This window comes from Oryctolagus cuniculus, chromosome 5 (assembly GCF_051225735.1).
Source record: "Oryctolagus cuniculus isolate XC-2025 breed Fujian yellow rabbit chromosome 5, ASM5122573v1, whole genome shotgun sequence".
Taxonomy (NCBI): domain Eukaryota; kingdom Metazoa; phylum Chordata; class Mammalia; order Lagomorpha; family Leporidae; genus Oryctolagus; species Oryctolagus cuniculus.
In genome coordinates, this window is record NC_142871.1 from 39,129,476 (window position 1) to 39,144,056 (window position 14,581).

General features: G+C 38.5%; 1 protein-coding gene and 1 long non-coding RNA gene across 2 annotated transcripts in view; both read left to right on the forward strand.

Annotated features, from left to right (window-relative positions):
• The window catches only part of LOC149126475 (uncharacterized), a 53,103-nt gene extending 50,518 nt beyond the window's left edge, over window positions 1-2,585 (forward strand). The window contains exon 3 of the long non-coding RNA XR_016233758.1: window positions 2,347-2,585. This is a non-coding gene — a long non-coding RNA (uncharacterized LOC149126475). The remainder of the gene's footprint in view (window positions 1-2,346) is intronic.
• Window positions 1-14,581, forward strand: part of TMEM244 (transmembrane protein 244) — a 220,639-nt gene that overhangs the window by 51,399 nt on the left and 154,659 nt on the right. The window lies entirely within an intron of this gene.

Sequence of the window (14,581 nt, forward strand, 5' to 3'; positions counted from 1 at the left end):
CACTCAAAATGTTTCAGTTAAGCAAGATTTAATTATGCTTTAGGTCTGCACTTACTAATCCAACATTTTGTTCTTACTCATATAGTGGAGGGATCATTCTTAAATGATTCGTCTAGCTAGAGTAAAAGGGGTTTTGGTACTTTTGCAACAATATGATTAGAGTTCTCCTGTTTATCTTCCTAAATTTTTGGTCATTTACTAAACCACAAAAACTATAGGAACAGAGAGGAGGCAAGCAATGGCAGTAAAATATATTACCTGAGTCAATTTTTAAACTGATGTAACTAGTGTATTCTATTTACTGTGGGTAGAACTAAATTAACAGGATTTTATATGTGTATATACATATATAAAATGCATAGACATATGTATATATATGTGTGTGTGTGTGTGTGTGTGTGTATGAAAGGCAGAGCAAAAACGAGATTGAGATCGATCTTCATCTACTGGTTACCTCCAAATGCCCACAACTGCTGGGGCTTGGCCAGGCTGAAGTTAGGAGCCCCAAGCTCAATTCCAGGTCTCCCGCACTCATCTGCTTCCTCTCTGTGTGCACATGAGCAGGAAGCTTGAGTCTAAGGTGCAGCCATGACTCAAGCCAAGGCACTTGGATGAAGTGGGGGCAGCTGAAGAGCTGTCTTCCTTGCTGCACCAAGCGCTCTGCCTCTTCCAGGAGGTTAAAGTCTTAACTTGGGCTGAAGTAGCAAAGATCAACAACAAAACGGTGGTTTCCAGAAACCCTGATATTCTAGACAGAGGGGCTAGACCAGCCCTTTAAAAACTAGACAATGAACCCCTGCCCATTATTCACTTGAAGGCATTAACTCATTGAAGTTAAAGACGTAGAGGGAGCAAGAAAGAGAATGTTTTTGGAGAGCGTGGCTGGTCTGCTATGGGGTGTCCTGGCCATACCTTGTGAGTGCAGAAGGTGAAGGTGACCACTGCCCTTCCCTGCTATGTTAAGCCAAACTAGAGAGGGGCTTCAAGGTAACCACTCAACAGACTTGACCTCGGCTTCCTGAAGTGATGCCTGGTGGGAAACCTAGAGTTACGGAGTAGAAGATGAGGGGAAACATGTACTTGGGAAGAACCTGCTCTTTAAAGACCTGAGTGGTATTTAGTGTGTGAGCCTTAGGCCATGTGGGAGAAAGCTGGCTTAGACCCTGTTGAGTCAGGTTCAAGAGCACTGCCCAGAAGGGATTCTCAGCGATGTGCCTTCCAATTAGAGGAATTGCACAGGAAGGCCTCCAGTGAGGAGATTCTTTCAGGAACAGGAAATCATCCCATCAGAGGAAGAATTTGCTCTATCCGAGGGTGCCAGGACCTGATGACGTCAGCGCTGTTTGGTAGGATATTCTCTGTTCTTCAATTTCTGTATGCTGCTCCTTCCCAGCCTGTGGCTTCCTGGAGTGAGAGGGAAAATGAAAGGCAGGGCCTTTTAGAGAGGAAAGCTTCTGGGCCCAGTGGGTCCAGGTGGGCTTTGAGAGAAGTTCAAATGTTCAGTGGAGCTTGGAAATATGCACATTGTTTGTTCTGCTGACTAGACATGAGTTGAGCAACAGGGAAAGCAAAGAACAGGAGTAGGCATTTGGCTCAGTGGTTAAGATGCCACTTGTGACTCCTGCCTCTCCTACTGTACCTGAGTTTGAGGCCAGACTATCCTTCTGATCCAGCTTCCTGCTAATATGCATCCTGAAAGGGAGCAGGCAACGGCTCGAGTATCAGGGTCCCTGCCACCCATGTGGTAGACCTGGACGGAATTCTGAGCTCCCGGCTTCAGCCTGGCCCAGCCTTGGCTGTGGTAGGCATTTGTGGAGTGAACCAATGAATGGAAGACCTCCGTCTGTGTCCATCTCTCTACCTTTAAAATAAATAAGAGGAATAAATTTTCAAAAAGCCAGGAATGGTTTAAAGGGTGCAAAGGATAACCTTGTATTCTGTTGTCACCCAGTAGAGTTCTGCTTATTTGAATATTGGAATTATCAGTGCTTGGGACTGCTGAGACTTGACAATTTAGAGGCCTAATATTCAAGTGAGACTGGGAGTAAATTCTACAGACCAACAGGAGAGCAGCCTCTAATCGCACTCTCCTTTCATTCATACAAGAGATGCAATATTATCTTCTCCAAACAATGAATGAATGTGTAGCTGTGTACTTACTTTCCTTTATTTGCTCCTATTTTCCCAACAGTTAATTGTTTAAAAAAACCCAGGCTTTGTCCTACACATATTTCTGTGCTTTGTGGTCCTCGGCTGCACACCTTTTGCCAACAACAACCTAAAACAGTAGACTTTAAGGGACAGGTGTAAGGCACAGTGGGTTAAGTCACTGTCATTGCATTTCAGGGTGCCAATTCAAGTCTCTGTTGCTTCCAATCCAGCTCCCTGGTGATGCCTCTGGGAAAGCAGAAGATGGCCCAAGTGCTTGGGGACCTGCTACTCATGTGGGAGACCCAGAGATGGAGTTTCAGGTTCCTGACTTTGGCCTAACCCAGCCCTTAGGCTATTGTTGCCATTTGGGGAGAGAAACAACAGAAGAACAATCTCTCTCTGTGTCACTCTTCCTTTCAAATAAATAAATAAATAAATAGATGGATAAATAAATCTTTTTGAAAAATAGTTTAATTTTTAGAGAAGTTTTCTATTAATGGCAAAATTTATGGAGAGTTCTCATATACTCAATTCTTTATTTGTACTATACATTATTACATAGGAAAATGCTTTTAAAAAGTTCATGACAAATGAAATTAAAAGGTAGGTTTAGGAGAAAAGAGAACACTTACATGATTGGTGGGAATGTAAATTAGTACAGCTATTATGGAAAACAGCATGAGGCACTGCAAAAATGTAAAAATAGAGATACCATATGATCCAGTAGTCCCACTTCTGGCTATGTATTAAAGGGAAATGAAATCCATCTGTTGAAGAGCCATGTGCACTTCCATGTTTTTGCAACCATATTAATAACAGACAAGATATAGGAACAATGTGGATGTCTAACAACTAATGGATAAAGAAAATGTGGTATATACATATAATGGAATATTACTCAGCCATAAAAAAGGTTATTACGACAACCTAGATGGAGCTGAAGGTCATTGTGTTATGCAAGATAAGCAAAGCACAAAAAAAGACAAATACCACATAATCTCATTCATATGTGCAGTCTACAAATTTAGGTGATCTCCTAGAAGTTAAAAACACAATGTAGTTACCAGAAGCTTGGGGTGGGGGAAAGTTGAGGAGGGAGGAACTGGGAAAGGGTGGTTGTTGGATACTAGATTACAGCTAGATAAGAGTAAGGAATTTCTGGGGTTCTATTGAAAAGCAGGGTGAAGATAGATAATGTTAATTTGCTGTATATTTCTCTACAATAGATTTTTTTGCTGCTTTCACTACAAAATGGTAAATGCTTGAAAGGACAAATATACTTCCCTTATTGGACATTATACAATGCATACATGTAACAAAGCATCACATAGTAGCTATTATAAATAAGTACAATTTACAGCACCGTCATCCCCTGTTAGAGAACAAGTTTGAGTCCCATCTATTCTGCTTAGGATTCAGCTCCCTGCTAATGCACCTGGGAAGGCAGAGGAGTTTGGCACAACTATTTGGGCCCCTGCTTTCCAAGGGGGGCCTAGATGGATTCTGAGTCCCTGGCTTCAGCCTAGACTAGCTTGCCTGTTGTAGCCATTCAGGGAGTGAACCAGCAGATGGAAGAGTTCCCTATCTCTCTTTCTCCCTCCCTGCCTCCCTATCCCTGTCTCCCTTCCTCCCCCTCTCTCTCCTTTTCCCTCTACTCCTCTGCATTTCAAATAAATAAAAATTTTTTAAAATGTATTATTTTATATGTATGTCAAACATTTTAAAAAAATATTCTTAAACTACTAAGTTTATTTTGGTACAAAATATTTTGAAATAATACACATAGTTTTTTATAATATACTTTTTCATAAATTTTTTAAAATAAACTCATATTTAGAGAAAATATATAAATATTACAACACTTACCATTTTAGTCTTTTTTTGGTATATGTCTCAGTGGCATTGAGTACATTCACAACTGTTGTTCAATCATCATCATCCATCCCAGAGCATTTCATAATACCAAACTGACACTGCACCTACTAAACAGTCACTAGTCACTTCCCACTCCCCTCTCCATGGCCCTTGGCAACTGCTATCTACATTTTGTCTCTGTGAATTTGCCCATTCTAGGAGATTTTTATATGTAGAACTATTTAATATTTGTCCTTTAAATTTTTAAAAAATGTTTATATATTTACTTGAAAGGCAGAGTTACAGAGAGAGACAGGAAGAGACAGAACTTCCATCTACTGGTTCACTTCCCAAATGGCCGCAACAGCCAGGGTAGGGCTGATCAAGAGCCAGGAGCTTCATCTGGGCCTCCCATGAGGGTGCAGGGGCTCAAACACTTGAGCCATCCTCCACTGCCTTCTCAGGTTAATTAGCAGGGAGCTGGATCAGAAGTGGAGCATCCAGGACTTGAACCAGCACCCAAAAGGAATGCTGGCACAGAGATGGAGGCTTTATCCACTACCCCTCAATGCCTTCCTCAATGTTTGTCCTTTTGTGACAGGTTTATCTCATTCAGTATAATATTTTCAAGGCTCATTTATGTTGTAGCATGTGTTAGAATTTTTTATAACACCGAAAGATGCTCCGTCGTATGTATCCACCACATTTTGTTTATCCAGCCGTCTGTTGTTAGATATGTGTGTTCTTGCTATCTTTTGGCCATTGTGAATAATTTTTCTCACTTGACATGTAGTCTTCCCTGACTAATTCCTATACGAATAAAACCTTCCCTAATATGTTCACACTGTCACTGGGCTTCCTTTGGATTCCCATTAGCTACCATCATAAAATGCTTGTCTGTTCATTAACAGAAACGTCCACTGTTTCCTTAGTTCATATAGAGTATACAATCCAAAGCTTTGCTTATTCTACACAACTTTACACCAGAGGATCTAACTTCCAATTGCACACATAAACCATCTCAGGAATTTTTAAAAAGATATCCATGAACATCCTTCACCCTGGAGCAGTTAAATCAGACTCTTTCTGGATGAAGCTCCAAAGGTGAATCTAATTCGTGCTGGGGTCGAGCCTGCCTTGCATTCTCAATCCCAAACTGCTTCTTTACTCGCAGCATTGCCACTGCCAGCCTTGCCAATTCTGTTCCCACCACAGGGGTTCATAATCTGCTGCAGCCTCTGGAAAGTTTTCCTTCAATTCCCATATCAATCTCTTCCCTCATTTCTTTCAGAACCTTACTAAAGGAAGATTTCCTTGACCTTCTTCAATTAAATAGCCAACAAAATCACACATGCCCCTTCCCTATACTATATTTTCCTGCATGGGACTTATAATACCTTCAAATATGCATTGTTTTGTTCTGTTTCTGTCTCTCTCATTTAGATTGTGTCAGTGAAGCAAGGACTTTGTTCATTGATGTTTCCCTGGTAACAGAAATAATACCTGGCAAATAGCAGGTGCTCAATAGGTATTTGGTGAGTGAGAAACTGACCTTGGATTCCTCAGAAGCAGAATGTCAGATTCAATTAAAAGGAGGTTGGGTAGTCCTATGCCTGGAATGTAATGTCATGTTACTGTATACCATGGGATTTCAGAAAGAACCTAACACCTCCAAAATGACAGCTTTACAATCTTGGCTTTTATTCTTTGTGCTCTGGAAAGGAGTTGTTTGCTCCTTCCCCATGACAGAAGAGTTCTGCTCTGCTTCAGACCATCTGATAGTTTGTCATTGCTCTTGAGAGCCTGCAGCCTAACCTGCAAGGTGATGAGTGAACCCAAAGTCATGATCAAGCAAACAATACACCTGAGGCCACATTTACTGTTGAGAAGCAAATTAGTAGTGCAGAAATTCTACAGGGAAAAGTGTCATCTCACCAAGCAAAATTCCACAAGGTGGAATTAATGAGGGCAAAAAGAAGAGGACAATCCAAGAGGCCCAATAAGGGACTGACTCAACATTTTTAGCTCCTGCGAAAACTCAGGTGGAGGCACATTGGAGGAAAAATTAACTTATGAGTAGCGAGAGAGTTGAATATACCAGTTAATAAAACTCACTACATTTAAAAATGATTATTTAAAAAAGACACATATACACATGTTCTCTTCTGGCCATGTTGGTATTAAAGGGATTGAATTTATCCTCTCATTAAATCATTAGAAAACCACCAACATGTGACCACTCAGAAAATGGTGGGCTTAACAAATCTCCCTGCTTACTCTCTAGAGAGAGTTTGAGTATCTTAATGAAATCCCTAAATTTTAAGAAGAGAAAACTGGTGCAGGCATTGTGACCCAGTGGAATAAACTGATGCTGGTATGCCTTCATCCCATGTGGAGGGCCAGTTTGTTTTCTGGCTTTGCTGTTTCCAATCCAGCTCCCTGCTGATACATCCTGGGAGGCAGCAGATGATGGCTTAAGTACTTGGGTCTCTGCCACCCACATGGGAGACCCAGATTGGTTTCCTGACTCCTAGCTTCAGTATAGCCCAGCCCTGGCTGTTGCAGGCATTTGGATTTGGAGAGTGCACCAGTGGATAAAGGATCTTCCTCTCTTTCATCCCGTCACCCTGCCTTTCAAGTAGATGAAAACAGTAATAAAATAAACATCAAAAAATAAAAATCTCCAAGACAGGAAGATAAGAGCATGTGGAAGAGTGAGAAAGTAAAAACATTGGAATTGTCAGCTATGGGGAGTGGAGAAATCAGTAAATAAAATATATAGAATTTATTATAGTAGCTCTATTCTGGTCTCATAGAGAAGCACAAATAACCAGTTGCAGAATTTAAAAATGAGAATAAATACCAAATTACCAAATTTGAAAAAGCAATGAAGAAAAATTTCACAGAGGGAGAAGTAATAGAAAATAATGATAACAGGTTAGTAAAATATAAAAAAAGACAAAATAAAAAAGGGGTAAAATAAAGTAAATCAGGTCTGACTAATTTTTTAATATGCTAGTATTGCAAAATGTATATTACAAAATGATTTTAAAATGAAACTCATCTAAAACAAAATAAAAAAATTTAAAGTGAAGATATACCAGTAAATACAACCAAATAGATTACAGGTGTTCAAATTTCAGTAAGCAACAAGGACAAAGGCATTAAATAGAAGTGACAGAGACATTAGCAAACAGTGAGAGATACAGTTCAACTATGCTCAGGAAAGTCTTCTCCCACCATTTATGCATAAAAGTTTAGGCATAGAATACCACTGCCATCAGAGATGTAACATGGTTCTATAAATACAGCAAAATCTTTAAGGAAATATAGAAGGATTTAATGTGCCTTTCTCAGAATTTGATAGCTCAAGTGGTTAAATAAAAATACATAGATTATTTTAATGGTACAATCAACAAACTGTATAAAACTCTTGTCTTACATCAGAGAACATATATTCTCTGCTTAGATCCACGGAACATTTCAAAAAAATCAATCATGTTTTTGGACACAAAGAGCACAATAATAAATTCTAAAATATAGAGATTTTATAGGCCACAATTTCTGATAATAATTCAACATAGCAAAAATGAGCTGCTTTAAAAAAATACTAAATCAAAACCCAAGGAAAAAAGTGATCTAAAAAGAAAATGCAAGCTGTTAATATAAAACCTATGGAACATATTAAAACTGGAAGAAATTTTGTAACCTCAGAAGCTTTTATCAAAAATAAAAAGATTAAAAATAATGAAAAAATCCAACTTATGATATGAACAAAAGATAGATTTAAAGAAAGCCAGAGAATTAGAAATTGCATGGGATCAGGGACTTTTTGTTTATTGTCACAAAGTATTTGGAACAATGCTCGATAATTTGTGATATACATAGAAGGAATAAATAAAAGCAAAAAGCAAAATCTTACTTTTTTGTACAGATTGAGAGATGAATATGTGTAAGCCAGATGGGGCAAAAAATTAATCATAAAACAATTAGGAATGACAAAAAAGACATTAATGAAAGATTGGGATACCATTTAAATGATTATATAAGAACCTTATATGCAATTCTACAGGGGTGAATATGAAATTCTAGAGAAATTAAATAATTTTCTTGCAAAAATATACCTACTATGGCAGAGGAACACTGTTTGACTTGCTCGCTCTTTTCTGGGGGAACAGAGACTCCTTGTTAGGTTGAGAACATGAGACTGAAATCTGGCCTAAAGAGTAAGGATGCAGGTGATACACATAAGCTACTCTCATACTCTGACACTGACACATACCCTGCTTAGTCCTTTATTCCTCTTACATGATGACTTTCGAAGATGCGCATCCAGACAGCTTAAGTATCAGAGGAGGATGGCTTTTTGACCTATTTCAGTCTATGATATGAACCAGAAATGAACTTTAATTGTGTTAAGCGTCTGAGATGGCTTTGTTTATATAGGCTAGCATAAACAACCCTAATACAGCATTTGACCAAGAGGAAATAGAAACTTAAGCAGAAAAAAATCCTTATAAGATCTTGGAAAGATTATAAAACTTAACCACTTTATGAAGACATGAGGTCCATGTTTATTTGACACTGACAGTAACATTTGAAGTGTAAGTAATACTAATCTGAGCTATACCAATTTATAGAGGAAAAAAATAAATCCTCTCAGTTGATTTTATGGAACCAATTTAACAATCATACTAACCCTCAATAGAGAGAGTAGAGCAACAAACAGAAGTCATGTAGGCCAAATTTACTAAGAGATATAGATGAAAATTTTCTAAAATGATTAGCAAGTGAAACATACTACATAAAAAGAATGCTATGCACAAATATTTATTCCAAGAATATATGAATGATTCAAACTCAAAAAACTTTTAAATATAATCAGTATATCAAAAAAATTAAAGGAAAAAAATCTGAATAGGTCATAAATGTAGAAGCGTGTTGACAAAGAACCTTCTAATGCAAAATATAAAATTAAATCAAAGGAAATAGGATAAAGGCTATTACCAAAACATCATTGTCATATTATTAATAATATTTATAAGGCAATTGAAAATATAAAGAATAACAGAAATAATTTTTTGTAAAAAGATCTATTTATTTGAAAGGCAGGGTTACAGAGAAAGGGAGACATTGAGAGAGCAAGTGAGAGAGAGCTTGCATCAGCTGGTTCACTTCTCAAACGACTGCACAGCCAGGGCTAGGCCAGGCTGAAGTCAGGAGTCTGGAACTCCATCTGGATCTCTCACATGGGTGCAGGGGCCCCAGTATTTGAATTAGCTTTTGCTGATTTCCTAGGTGCACTGGCCTGGAGCTGGGTTGGAAGTGGAGCAGCTGGAACTTGAAGTGGCATATGGGATGGCAACATTGCAGGAGGTGGCTTAGCCCACTACATCACAACACTAGGTCTGAGGAATAATCTTAATAAAAAGGTCAATTCTAGTGTTGGTGCTGTGTCCCGGAGGGTTAAGCTGTAGCCTGTAGTGCCAGCATCCCATATGGGCGTCAGTTCAAGTCCCAGCTGTTCCCCGTGCGATCCAGCCCCCTGCTAATGCACCTGGGAAAGCAACATAAGATGACCCAGGTCCCTGGGTCCCTGCGCCCACATGGAAGACCCAGAAGAAGCTCCTGGCTTCTGGCTTCTGCCTAGCCTAGCCCCTGTTGTTGTGGGCATTTGGAGAGTGAAAACAGTAGATAGAGGATCACTCTCTCTCTGTCTCTCCTTCTCTCTCTGTAACTCTCTTTCAAATAAATAAATAAATAACTCTTAAAAAAAAAAGACCAGTTCTTACATATCAACAGATACTCTAGATACTCTAGTAAGATGGTATTGGTACATGCCACCTTGATGGGATTGAATTGGAATCCCCTGGCACATTTCTAACGCTACTGTTTGGGGTAAGTCCGATTGAGCATGTCCCAAATTGTACATCTCCTCCCTTTCTTATTCCCACTCTTGTATTTAATGGAGATCACTTTTCAGTTAAATTCAGCAGATACTCTAAAAGTTAAAAATCTGAACAAGTAAAGGATTCTTTGTGTGGTACCTTTCTGTGAGTAGTTTATGTATCCTAGATGCATTTCTTTGACAGCTTTCAAATATGTTATTAATATTCTTTTCAAATTGCCTTTGTCAAATTTTGTAACTTGCAAGTCCATCTTTCCCTCCCCTTGAGCATTTATTCATTTATTATATGTTATCATGTGAAATTGCTTGTTGAATCGGACCTGGTACAAAATCGTCATTTTTCATATTTCAGTTTGATTTTACAAACCAAAGCCAATTTAATATATTAATAACTAAAGACAGAATTTTCTATATATATGTGTGTGTGTGTGTGTGTATATATATATATATATATATATATATATATATAAAAGGAATTGAAAAGATTGGCACAAATAGAAACACAATTTAAGTAAGTTGTCTTATTGCTTTTTATTGCTATAGACATTTTTAGCTTTTGGATATCTTATGTAAACGTATTTAAACCAATGGTCTCCAAGACTATTTTTGTGAATTCCAACAGGAGAAAAAATGCAATTTGGTGAGCAAAACACAACCTGTATAACAGAAGTTATTTATTATCTGTTTATATTCCCAGGTGATATTTAATCTTGAGCCTATAGACATTTTCACAGAATTATAAAATTAGTGTACTTGTAGCCTAAAAGGAAATAGAGATATCATATTCCATATTTTCTTGATGGAGGTAGGAAAAGAAAATCAAATATGTTTTCTCCCTATTTAGAGTAAAATTTATTAGCATAATCCTCAAGTCTTTGCTGATCTTCCCAGGAACCAGGATTTTTCTCCAGAGTCACTGTAGAACATTCACCATAATGTCTGTCAAGCTAGCCCAGTTAGACCTGGAGCTCAGTGGTAGGAATCACTCATCTTAAAGTGACACCATCACAATTCACACATAAAAGAGGAAAATCGATGTTACATAAGAATTAATTTTGTTTTCTTTTGCTATTTTTTGGACATATCAAGGGTCTTCCAAAAGTTTACATAATGCATTTTATGAAAAAACATACATGTATTTAACATTTTAAACATCAATTTATTTGAGAAGCAGAATGACAAGAAGGGAGTGAGGGAGCAGCAGAGAGAGAGATTATGGTGAGATAGACAGATAGTGATTTTCCATCTGCTAGTTCACTCCCAAATGACTGCAACCACCAGTGCTTGGCCAGGGTTTCTGACATAGGTGGCAGGGACTCTGGTACTTGGGCCATTGCCTGCTGCCTCCCAGATGTGCATTAGCAGAAAGCTGGTTTGGAAGCAGCTTTGGGATTGGAATTGGAAGTGGGCGGTAATCCCAGGTATTCCCTTGTGGGATGCAGATATCCCAACTGGTGGCTTAACTCTCTGTGCTACAATTCCTGCCCCTTACATTTTTTTCTTTTGCACCAAAATAAACATATCTTTTAATTCAGTTGTACATGAACATCTTGAAGTATGCTTGTATTTATGGGAAAGTTCACCCATGTGCATATAAAGCAACAGAGCTAAAACTAAAGTTATGATAAAACCAATAGAGGGGACTCCTCTGGCTTTTCCTCTCCCTCTTGTTCCCCCTCCACGTTCAGCTCCCAGGCTGGACCAGATCTCCCTGTTGCATGGCCTCAAGCCCCAGCCAGTGCTTTCTTTTATATCTCTGAGGGCATTATGATTATGTCCCTGAATGACTGTGACTAGCAAAGCTGTCCCCAGTTTGGCTTCCTGTGACTTGGGGCAATGTCTGTTCCATGCTGAGCACACAGTAATAAACAGGAGGGGACTTCAAAAAGTTTGTAGAATTAAAAGACATTTTTTTTTTTGCTATTTAAAAAAAAATTGAAATCCTGCAGTTTTTCATTAAGTGTATTTTCTGTGAGTTTTCTGAAGATCCTTCCTAGATTTGTATATGCATAATCTGAGTTTCCTCAAGCCACTGCAGTCTGGTGTTAAGTATAGGATCACTTCAAATGTGTTTTCTGTGTTCTGATGTCTTCTTCAAATGCAAGACCTCAGGCCTCTGGAAGACTCTTCCTCTGCTCTAGCATGTTTCTGCGGTTTCTGGATGGTGTCATACAGGTGCCCAGGCACCAGCCCCTGGTGTCTCCCACAGGGCAAGGGCCAGGCCCCCACGTGCTACTTTTGCATTGCCTGCTTGCTTGGGACTATTAAGAAGCCCTCTGGCACAACTGATCCCTTTAAGGCTCTGAGCCGGGCTCTGGGCAACAGAAAAGCAGCAAAGAAAGCCCCCCTTCACACTTGGCTTCCATTCTGTTACGCACAGCCTGGTGCTCTCTGGTGTTGCAAGGTTGTGGGTTAAGCAGCTCTTCCCAGCTTGGCTCACTGTCTTCTGGTCTCCTGAGCACAGCTCCAGAAACCTAGAGACTGAGCCTGTGCAGTTGTAGACCTCAGGCACCACTGCACCCAGACCTGCTGCCACCTCTCCTCCCATGGTATAGGCAGATTTGTTTTTTACAGCCCCCTGTTTGCTTAGAGTGAGTTATTTTTCCTTGAGGTTCCTTCACTCCCCCAAGCAAACTGAAGGAGCCCAGAAGGCCACCCACCAGCTCCTGAGGCCTGCCCAGACTTGCTTTCGTCTCAGAGGGCGACCCACATTCATACTCATATGCTGTTTGCTGACTACAAAAGTGGAGTCATATGATATGCACAGTCTTCATCTCACTTCTTAAAATGTAATACTATGTCAAGTGCATTTTCCATGTCATTAAAAACATAATTTTTTCTTGCTACATAGAATTCTGTTTTATGAGTGTGCCATCATATATTTAACTAAATTTCTATTGCTAGATGTGGAGATTTCCAATTTTCCTGTAAAACATAATTGTGATGAACATCTTTTAATAATAAAAATCTTGTGTGTTTCTCTCTGGTTAGTTCTACAGAATAAATACCTAGGAGTGGAATTACTTTGTCTTGATTTGTACATCAAGTTGCTTTCCAGAAAGTTTGAAATAATTTTTATTTCCAGCAGTGGGTAAGAGTGTCTTATTCCTTATGGCTTAGCCAACACAGTATTGTAATGGTTTTGATCTTTGCCAATTTGCTGGGGTGGGGGGGAGGAACCAAGATGGCACCTTATCAAATTTGTATTTCTTTTAGAAAGAATATGGTTGAATATTTTTCCTAATAGCTAATGTTTAGCTTTAGGTTTTTTATTTGTTGAAAAAACATGTTTTTTTACTTTTTAAAAGACATTAGAGACAGAACTGTTTTTAAGTTGTTTTTAATATACACAAATAGCAAAGATATAAAAATTAAATGAAGGATAATGCAGCAATCATAATATTAAGCTTTGCCCAGCTTAAGAAATGATAAAACCACCGGTAGAGTTGATGGCTCCATGGACCCTTCCTTGATTGCGTGCCTTTTCTCTTCTTCACAGGAGAGGAGCTTCACACACACACACACACACACACACACATCTCTGTAAACATACTGTTTTGATTTCGGTATTCATTGTCCTAAAGAGAATAGCTTATATATACTTTGGAAAATCTCAAACATAAGACAATTTGATAGAATAAGAAACTCATCATGCATCTTCGACAATTATTAACTCACAGCCAGCCTTGTTTCAGTTATAGCCGTAAACTCCACAACCTATTCCAAGGAAAATCCCAGATACCAACCATTTCACTTCATTTCATCTGAAACATTTAAATGTCTCAGAATATATCTTTTAAAAAAAGGAGAGACACATGTAAACAAACCCTTTCCAGTGTCATACTTCAAGAAATTAACAACATTCTTAAAAATCTCCAGTTGTATTATGTTTGTTAAGTTTTTTTCCACTTTGCTTGTTGGAATCAAGATATAAACAATGTTTGCTTATTGTGATTGGTTTCAATCTTCTTTATTCATTTGGATAACTATGTTCTCATCCTTTTCATTGTTTTGTTTTAAATTTTATTTATTTATTGTGAAAGAGTTACACAGAGAGAGATAGTCCATCATCACTCTTTAAATTGTTGCTATAGCCAGGGCTAAGACTGTAACAAAGAGACAACAGCTTCTTCCAGGTCTTCTACGTGGGTGCAGGGGCCCAAGCACTTGGGACAGCTTCCACTGCTTTCTTAGGTGCATTAGCAGGGTGTTGTATGGGAAGTGGAGCAGCTAGAGCATCAGCTGGCACCTATATAGGGATGCCAGCCTCACAGATGGCAGCTTTGCTCACTACACCACACCATTGGCCCCAAGTATTGGTTTCCAAGTATTGTTTATACAGTACATATATTTCCATTACATTGATAAAATACTATATTAATACTATGTGTGTTATTTGCCTTTACATTTTCTTAAATTTTTTAATTTGTTTTTAAAACTTTTTAAAATTTGATAATCAACTCAATTTCTTCCATTTTGAGATGTTTCTTGGGAAGATCTTTCACACGCAGTATCCGATGTTCATCTGTGCTTCATGCTGATCCTTTAATAGCTTTGCTCTTACATTTCACTCTCTATATATCTGGAACTTAAAATTACCTAAGCTATGAATGATGGTTCCAATGGAATTATTTCTAGAAAGCTTCTTTGCAGGGACACTCTCAGTTT